Source organism: Enhydra lutris, unplaced genomic scaffold (assembly GCF_002288905.1).
Source record: "Enhydra lutris kenyoni isolate GAN:26980312 unplaced genomic scaffold, ASM228890v2 scaffoldscaffold56, whole genome shotgun sequence".
In the NCBI taxonomy this organism is placed as follows: domain Eukaryota; kingdom Metazoa; phylum Chordata; class Mammalia; order Carnivora; family Mustelidae; genus Enhydra; species Enhydra lutris.
This window is the reverse complement of record NW_019154140.1, coordinates 12,640,977-12,651,061: the sequence shown is the minus strand read 5'-3', so window position 1 is coordinate 12,651,061 and position 10,085 is coordinate 12,640,977. Positions and strand designations below refer to the sequence as shown.

Here is a 10,085-nt window from a genome sequence, read left to right as displayed (position 1 = left end):
TGCAACCCATTGTAAGGCTTTATAAATGGTAAAGTGAAAGGGAGGGCGGGGGGTGATAGAAACGCATAAGCAACAGAAAGTGACCACAAGGAACTAAGAACAACTCCTTGCAAACAGGCAAAGGGGGTTCTTAGTCCTGTAACTAAGGACAGAATGGCCTTAATTTAGCCAACAACACAGATGAGCTTCAAAGAGGACCTCAGACTCCAGATGAGAGCACAGCCAGCTGACACCTTGATTTCAGCGTTGAAAGTCTGAATAAGGGCTCAAAAATGCCATCCTTGACTTCAGACCCACAGAACTGGAGGATAAAAAATTTTGTTGTTGTTTTGTTGTTGTCTTCATTGGTTTAACAGATCAGTTATTTAATGAGGTTCTTTGTAAGAAATGTAGAACACCAGTTTCTAAAGGTAAACTCCATTTCTGGAAGAAAACACAGAGCAGAGGTAACCCTGGAGCTGAGAAACAGCTTTGAGTTTTGGCAAAATTTGCGAGTCCACAGCTTTCTTTTTTTTTTTTTTTTAATTAACATAGAGTGTATTATTTGTTTCGGGGTACAGGTCTTTGAATCATCAGTCTTACACAGTTCACAGCACTCACCATAGCACATACCCTCTTCAATGTCCATCACCAAGCCAGCCTATCCTCCCACCCACCCCTCACCCACAGCAGCCCTCAGTTTTTTTTTCCTGAGATTAAAAGTCTCTTATGGTTTGTCTCCCTCCCTGGTCCTATCTTGTTTCATTTTTCCCTCCCTTGCCCTCACGAACTCCCACCCTGTCTCTCAAATTCCTCATATCAGGGAGATCATATGAGAATTTTCTTTCTCTGACTTATTTTGCTTAGCCGTAATACCCTCTAGTTCTATCCACATCATTGCAAATGGCAAGATTTCAGTTTTTTGATGGTTTTGACAGTTTTTTGTTAGTTTCAATGTTTCCAGAAAAGTCCACAGCTTTCTGACCAACCTTGCACGGCTCCCTAATCTCACATTTCTCTTCTTCCCAGTTGAAGATCTCACTTTCCTGGTGTCTGGGTTTACACAGCTTCTTCTTGAAATAAGCATCAGTGAGATGCTTGGGAATTTTCACACTACTGATAGCAATTTTGGTGGAGGTGGCAATGACAGATTTCTGGTGTGTTCTTCATAGAAACTCGATTGAGGGTCAGAAGTCCAGTCACAAGTAGCAAGCCACACTGTTCCAATGCTTCAGGAAAACCACCCTCTTGCCCCTGTAGAGTGCAGTGAAGATGATCACAATAGTGACAGGAGAGGCACCTTTGTGGCTCAGTCCGTTAAGTATCTGCCTTCTGCTCAGATCATGATCTCAGGGTTCTAGAATCAAGCCCTGAATGGGGTTCCCTGCTCAGCAGGGAGTCTGCTTCTCCTTTCTCTCCCTCTGCCCTTTCCCCCACTCATGCTCTCTATCTTTCTCTATCTCCAAGCAAAAAAATAATTTTTTTTAAGGGTGCCACCAATGAGGCTAGCTTGAAATTTTCTCACGCGTTGCCCGAAATGTTTTTTTGCCATGGCTCAAAAGCTTTCAAACCACATCTTCAGTAGGATAATACCTAGGCATTTTGGGAAGTTTAATCACTCAGGTACCACAGTTCTTTTCACCACCAGCTGGTTTTGTGACAGTAGCAGGAACCTTCTCCTTTTTCTTTTCAACTCTGGATTTAGCCGCTGAATACTTCCTGTTGTACATAGCCTTTCTGGAATACGTAGCCCTTGGGAAATATCTGCCAATTCCTCAGCTAACACAGGGCTTGGGCTGTGGTGGGGCTTCCCTTCCTTTGGTGTTTTAGCTTTGAGTTTACCCTTCATCCTGCCACCAGCATCAGCCATCTTGGCTTCAGGTTTCTTCTCCTTAGTATCTGCCTTCTCAGCTCTTTCACATGCTATCTTGCAAGAGGGGAAAGAATGGTAAATTTTGTTGTTTTAAGACGTAAAGTTTGTGTCTTATTTTGTTACATAGCAATGAGGAATTTCATAGGGTAAATATAGCCAAGATGATCATGGAAAACAAAATTGCAGGAATTGACTAGCTTATATAAAGATTTAGTTTTTTTTTAAAAAAAGATTTTATTTATTTATTTGACAGAGAGAAATCACAAGTAGGCAAAAAGGCAGGCAGAGAGAGAGAGGAGGAAGCAGGCTCCCTGCCAAACATGATCATGACGTGAGCAGAAGGCAGAGGCTTAACCCACTGAGCCACCCAGGCCCTCGTCAAGATTTACTTTTAAGCTCTATTGTTAAATAAACAGTCTGGGTTGGGACAAGGATAGAGAAATAGAAAAATGGAACAGGCCAGAGGGCTCAAAAAGTTCACAAACACAAAGCGATCTGATTTGTAACAAAGCTGGGGGAAAGATGAACTCTTAAATGAATGTTGCAAGGAAATTTGGATATATAGATAAAAAGGAATTCTGACCTCCATACAAAAGAAAAATATTCTTCATGGATGGTCTCTCTAAGTGTGAAATGTAAAAATAATATGAAACAAGGAATAAGAAAATAGCTTCACATATTGACAAAAGCAAATAATTGTTAAATAGAAAACAGTAAACACTAATGAGGAAGTAGAAGACTGCATTAGGGTATAATAAATAAACCTGTTTGTCCAAAGTAGGTTTCAGCAAACTTCAGCTCCCAAGCCAGTCTCTTATTTTATGTAAATAGGTTTTTTTTGGAACTCACACACATCCGTTCATTTGCAGGTTGTGGAGGCCTGCTTCAGGGCTGCAATGTAGCCGAGGAGCATCTGGCTCTAGGGATCCCAAACAGGCCAGGTTCAGCCACTCACCACCGACGATATCCAAAGGCAGAGAGACAAGTGATTGTGAGACAAGAAAGGAATTTATTTCAGTGAGGTCAACACCAGAAGACAGCAGAATAACATCTCAAAGACTGTCTCCAAAGTGCTAAAAACACTTCTTGGTTTACAGAAGGGAAATTTGGGACAAAGTCAGTGGGTATGTGCAGGTGGGCAATAAAGTCAGGTTGATTGTTGTTTTGGGGTAAATCACATGGGATCTTGCTGGCTCATGTTATTCTTTACTGCTTGAAGAAGTAGTTTCAGTTCATATCATGGAATGCTTTGCCCAAAGAGTCTTTGCCTGAATTCAGAGATAAGCTGAAAAGAAAAACTTAATTAGAAAGTACAGACTAGGGACACCTGGGTGGCTCAGTGGGTTAAGCCTCTGCTTTCAGCTCAGGTCATGGTCTCAGGGTCCTGGGAACGAGCCCCGCGTTGGGCTCTCTGCTCGGCAGGGAGCCTGCTTATTCCTCTCTCTCTGCCTGCTTCTCTGCCTACTTGTGATCTCCGTCTGTCAAATAAATAAATAAAATCTTAAAAAAAAAAAAGAAAGAAAAAGAAAATATATTGGTAATAGAGAGGGAGCAGTAAAGAACTGAGTAAATTTAGATTTTGTCTGAATAGATTATAGATGATGGTGGGGCTATTTAGATAACTCTGGGCAGTGGAGTAAAGGTACACTGGGTGCCCTCAAAATGAAAATCAAATTAAGGTTGTGAGTCTTCAGTTATAAAGACTGAGTAAAACATGTTGGCTCGATCTAGAACAGCAAAGTAGGTGTCCTGAGGTTTTCAGATGGCATCTATCATCTGTATAATATCAGAAATCTTAATGGCAAAAACCTGTGCATTTAGATTATGATACTCAAATGTAAATCTCTATTCATTGGCAGCCAGTTTTAACACTAGCCAGACAGGGCTATTAAAAGGTGAGATGGTGGGCCTAGTGATATCCAGTATATCACCAATGAAGGCCCTTTGTAGCCTGATTTAGCTGATATTGTGGTGTACTTATTGTTTTCAACTGAAAAAAGGCAGTTGGACAAGTTCCCTTTTGGTGGTTTCCACAGGAAAGGCTAGGAATTTGGGATTATTCCAACACTCATGTTGGGATTAGTCTAACAATCATGGTGGGTGAGGACATTCATAGCTATACTAGCAGAGAAGAAAACCAGAAGGGCCACTGCCACTGGCAATTGCTTTAGAAATATATTATCAATAGACACATCTAGTTTAATTTGTTTTACCTGTTATGCCCATAAATTATAGAAGGCTCCTTTGGGGAATATAGAAGGGTTGCCTAGAATTACTGTGACTTGGGCTTCTGAGTCTAAATAGAGTCAAGAATGCCTGGACCTTTAGCAGTGGTCGTAGCTAGTGCCCTTAATGAGTGGAAGTCCGTGTCGCTGAACACATGCATAACCTCTATCCTGCCACCACAGCCACTTTGTTCATGAACCCAGTGGGTGATGACGGGAGTGGCTGGGGAAAGAGGCTGACAGGTATACACAGAAGTCATCCTAACTACACAATTATTAAAACCCTCTTCTGCCAAGGTGCCTTGAGACACTCAGTCAGTGAAGCATCCAACTCTTGATTTCAGCTCATATCATGACCTCAGGATCGTGAAATCAAGCCCTGTGTTCAGCTCTGCACTCAGCAGGGAGTCTGCTTAAGGATTCTCTTCCTCTCCCTTTGCCCCTACCACCACTCACTCTCTCTCTCTCTCTTTAATAAATAAACCTTCAAAAAAAAAAAAAAAACCAAAAACCTCTTCTGCTGAGGTCACACTTCAGTGAGCATTCACATGGGACACAAATATCTTCACATTTTTTGCCCGTCCATCAAGTTCTTTACACATACTTCTTCTCCAAATGACCTTCACTAAATATCCAATCATTTCCTTCCAAGTCCCTGACCATTCAGCCATGCTATTGGCCACAGCTCACAAACTGGTATATAATTGCATATCTGGACATTTCTCATTCCAATAAAAGGGAACAAACAGGCACACTATTCAAAGTTCTGCCCACTGAGAGGATTTCCCTTCACCACTGTCCTTTAGGGATGTCTCAGAAAGGGGCGATTGTGTCACAGCTGTTCATTTTTGGCTGGTGCCTGGATATCTGCAGAGTGGTCCATCTATAAACCAGACCCAAGTCTTCTCTTCTTCTGACACTTGAATATAAGGAACGCTTATGAAGCCATAGGTGCAGGCTGGAAGAGAGAAGGCAATGTAGCAGAAATTGGAACACCAGGAATTTGGGCCACTTCGCGTGAACTACTTGTGCATTCAGTGCCTACTTAAGCCTAATCATGTACATTAGGTCATAAAATAACTTGAAGTCCTGCAGTATCATTCAATCTCTACTTAGGCCCTTAGCAGGCTAAGAGTTGTCCCAAAAGGAAAGTAGTTACCTATAGATGCTGGCAGGGTCTTGCTCCAAAATCTTAAGGCCTGCACTGTGATTCACAGATGGGGGCCAGAGAAAGTTTCCAGAAAGGATCACTATCTGCCACTGACGCTTCAAGCACCGTTGGATATGGTGGATCACATGGCCCACACGGAAGGACAGCTTGAACAATATTCTGGACCTGCACAGAAACCCTCTGAGCTGATCTGAAGTTACCTTTAGCTCACTGTAATACTAAGATCTCCTATTTTTGAACATACAATGTACGTGCTGCATGTTGATGTACAAAACATGTGTGACTGAACCAAAAAGGCCTGTGTGAGCTCCATGCCCCACTCCCATACATGGAATAGAAACTTCCTGTACTAACCCATAGGATAACAGTGCTTTGAGAGCTAGCTGTCTCCTTGCTTGAACCAGTAATAAAACATTCTTTGCTTTTTACATTTCCTTGGGTTATATTCCATTCAATGCAGCCCAAGCAGTGAAACCGCCTCCCAAGTTCAGCTACAAATAGATCCTCAGAAGAGATTCAAAGGAAGAAAAAAGCTCAATGCATAAACGAGATTACTGATACACTGATTATAATAACCAAAACCTGGAAATAACATAAGTGTCTCAGAATAAAATAAATTTAAATGTTAGACTATTTTATAATCATTGAAGCAAATTTTAAATAACATGAAAAGAAAGTACATGAAAAGAATATAAGACTAACTGGCGAGAAATCAAGTACCTGGTGGCTCAGTTGGTTGAGCATCCAACTCTTGATTTCAGCTCAGGTCATAATCTCAGGGCTGTGAGATCAATCCCCACTTGCACACACTCTCCCTCTCTCTTTCTCTTTCTCTAAAAAGGAAGGAAGGAAGGAAGGAGGAAGGAGTTGTCTAAACACAATAAAACAACTATATGAAATGCACATGTATAATAAAGAAATAAAAATAATTATGTATTAGGAAAGTACTTACTGCAAACTAGCCTCAGCTAAGGCTAATTTCAGCAGAAAATACCTTAATACAAACTGTCAGCTGGTTCCTAAAATCACTAGAAGGGCTAGAGAAACAGATGATGTTTAAGTTTCCAAGGGCACCAACAACAACCCTGCCACAGGACTGGTCTTGTGAAAAAACGGCTACCACAGCCACTAGCCACCGCTGCTGTCAAGCACTAAACGCTAAGAATTTGACGAGCAACAACAGTGATCCCTACCTGTAAATGTGTTTCTGAGTCAGAATTCAATCTTGCAGCCATTGTTCTCCTTATAATCTAGATGCTTCTGCAGGTAGTACACACCAGCTAAACGAAGACTGTTCTCCACACACCCCTTGGTCTGCTTATCTTCAGACCAAGGTCTTGTGAACGTTCCTAAGATTAGTAGAATTCATTCACAAACCTGCCTCCTGGAAGCTGAGAAACTTCCCAACTTCACTGTGGGGAAACTATACACACCATCCTATTTAATTCTCATAAAAACAGCCAACATTACAATCTAGATTTTTCCAAATAGAGAAATTAAGATATATCTATTTTATAAATTATAGACTGTTTGGAGTTTTTTAGGAAAGAATATGTGGAAATTGAGAATCTGGCATTGTATTCCCTTTAAGCTATCCGTAAATGTACCTCAAAGGTAGGGCACCCCAGTTTGAAGATTGCCAGTCTAACTCAGTTTATTAGATACCTCTAGCTCAGGAGACAAATACAAGATAATCAGTTCAATCCATCTAATGTAATAACTGAATAATAGCTGACTGTCAAGTAGCAGATTTTATAAATACGCAACAAAGAATATAAAGGATAGAGTTTGGGCCCTTCCAGGGTAAGGTAGTTAAAAAGCTATAAAAGAATAGGTAGATGTGGGAACATTGAGTGACAGTGTCAAGGCTTAAAACAGAGAGGGAGATTCAGAGCAACCACGAAGTCTTCCATCATCCACAAACAATGACATTTTTCATTCCTCCTTTCCAACTATTTAAATTTTTATTTCCTACTCTCATGTCAATGTTCAGGCTAGGAACCTAGTACAGTGTTGGGGGGAAAAAAAGTAGTGATGGCAGCATTCTCTAAATTGTTCCAGTCTTAAGATAATGTCCTTAGGAATTCGTAATTCATAATGGACTGTGATTTTGCTCTAGATTATTTGTAAATGACATTAACTTCTTCATGTTAAGAAGGTTCCCTTTTATTCCCCATTTGCTAAGACTTTTAATAACTATATATGTATTTTCTCTGTTAATCTTTTAATATGTTGAATTACATTAAAAGACTCCTTATCTTAAAATAGTTTTTCTTCCCAGGATGAAATCCAGTTTTCCAGAGGTAGTGTCTTGCCTTTAAAGATAGATTCAGATTGCTGCTAATTTGATGATGAGTTTTGTGTCTCTTCTAAACAAGACCCACCTGTAATGCATGATGATTCTTATATCATCCTTAAAAGGTTTTAGTATCAAAGTTATGCTATTTTCACAAAATAAGGAGAATCACATTCCCTCTTTTATATCTTCAGAAGGAGTTGTCTATGTTTAGAGTTACTTATTTTTTACATTGCTAGTATGACTCACACACATGATGAGGGCAGGAAACTTCTAGTCCACCATCTTGCTGACATCACTCCCTTAATTTATATTTCTTAAAAGTTTGCACATTTCATCTATTTTCAAATTCATCATCAAGAACTTACTCATGCAATGCTCCTTACATTTTTAGTCTCTAAAGCATTGATAATTACGTTCCCTTTTTATACTGCTAATATAGTGAATTTGTGCATAAGCAATGTCCATTCTCAGAAGGAATCTCACTTCTGATTGTTCTAAATCCACAGCACAGCAGAGAGCCCAGAGTCCTGGGCATGCCATAAATTTTGATTTTATGGATAACCCGCAGACGTTAAATATTTATTACTTATTATCCAGACAATAATGTCTATGAGTCCCCTGGGCATTTATCCACTTTTAAACATTCAATCCAAAATAAACAGAAAATTCAACATATTAAACACCAAACATCAAGGTAAATGCACCCAGTAGAATACTAAACAGGACAAATTCTGGGAAATCTCCCACATTCTTAGGTGAGAACACAAAAATCACGTGGCGGTTGCTGAATATTATTATAGCTTATTGGCAAGTGTTCAAATAGTGAGCATGGTAACACTCATATGTGCCATAACTCAATACTATAAGCTGATCCCAATTTGTCATACCTAGTTTAATTTACTTTATTCCTTAGTTTCACGGTATCATTTGGGAGCTGTACCGAACCACTCTCTGTCTCCTCTGACAACTGAGAGATCACTTTTTTTTTTAAGAATTTTTTTTATTATTATTTATTTGACAGAGAGAGCGAGATCACAAGTAGGCAGAGAGGCAGGCAGAGAGAGAGAAGGAAGCAGGCTCCCTGCTGAGCAGAGAGCCCGATGCACGGCTCGATCCCAGAACCCTGAGACCATGACCCGAGCTGAAAGCAGAGGCTTAACACTCTGAGCCACCCAGGCGCCCCTGAGAGATCACTTTTTGTCAGGGAGAAGTACTGCTCTAAGCAGTCAGATTTCAGAACATGTGTAAAGGGGTGTATGTGTGTGTGTGTGTATGTGTGTGTAAAGGTAATGGAGAAATCTTCCCTTTGGCTACTTCTCCTCTAAGATTTGTAGTTGTAAACTCTAAATCCCATTTGAATAGTAACTTCCAAGAATCAATATTGGGCAAAGGAAGGAGGGTACCATTCATACCAAGTCAAGGAAGATTTGGACATGAGGTCCATGTCCTTAGGGCCCAGTGACCTGGAACATTTTACTCATGGGCATCCTAGAAGGATTTGGAAAAATTACATACCCTCTCACACATTTTTAAATTGACATTTAAGATTGTTAAAGAAATTGTTTAAATTTAAATAGTTGCAAGTGATATAACTTCCAGCACATTATAATACTGACATTTAAAATAAAACTGTTACTTTATTCATTCAAATGCATCCCACAGAATCTAAATGCCATAGCAATTTGACACCCACTATCAAACCTTTTTAAAAGACAAGATGTTTTTAAAATAAAAATTTTACAAAATTCTTTTTTCTCCTTAATCTGTATTTTTACTTCACTGTCCCCTAGAAATTTATCCTCATATATGTTTATGCTTGAAAGCATTTTACAGATTCCTTTATCACATTTTTCTGCAACAAAGATATGTATAGCATTTAAATCTTTTTGTAGCCATACAATCCAAGAGCTAAAAATTTACTTCTGAATTTAGATATTAATACAATTTTTATTTACTACTGATCAAAATAGTAGATGTAAATTATAAATCTTGACAAATGTCAAACATAAAAATATATCATTGGAAATACATTTCATGGGTGGATTTTTTTTCCAATTAGTTCATTCACCCAAGGATAAATATTACTTAAAGCTGACAGATTCAGCATCAATACTGTCTCTATTTTTATTTTTATTTGTGAGGGATGACAAAATATTTTCAAGTAAATTCATTGGTAAAAAAAAAAAAAAGGATGAAATTCTGTTTTAACAATGTTAACCAATTCTTTGAATTCCTTTTAAGTTATATGTTTTAAAAATCAATAACCACGTTTTATCAGATGACAAAAATTCAGAAACCACTTGACTTGAAAAATGATTGGCTATTTGATTAGAGTCATTCACTGTCTTAGCACTGGTACCATGTTTCAAGGATCCTCTTGTTTGATGTCCCAGAGGTTTTTACACATCAAGTTAATTCCTTCATCATGGGCTGGTTCTCAGGCAAACAAATTTTAGGAAAGAATGTGTGGAAACTGAGGATCTGGACATTTATTTCCTTTAAGCTATCTGTAACTATATACCTCTGAGTTACTGTACC

At 39.0% G+C, this 10,085-nt stretch overlaps 1 pseudogene; it reads right to left on the bottom strand.

Annotated features, from left to right (window-relative positions):
- Nucleotides 1-365: 365 nt before the first annotated feature.
- LOC111157760 lies at nucleotides 366-6,483 on the bottom strand (annotated as a pseudogene).
- Nucleotides 6,484-10,085: the final 3,602 nt, after the last annotated feature.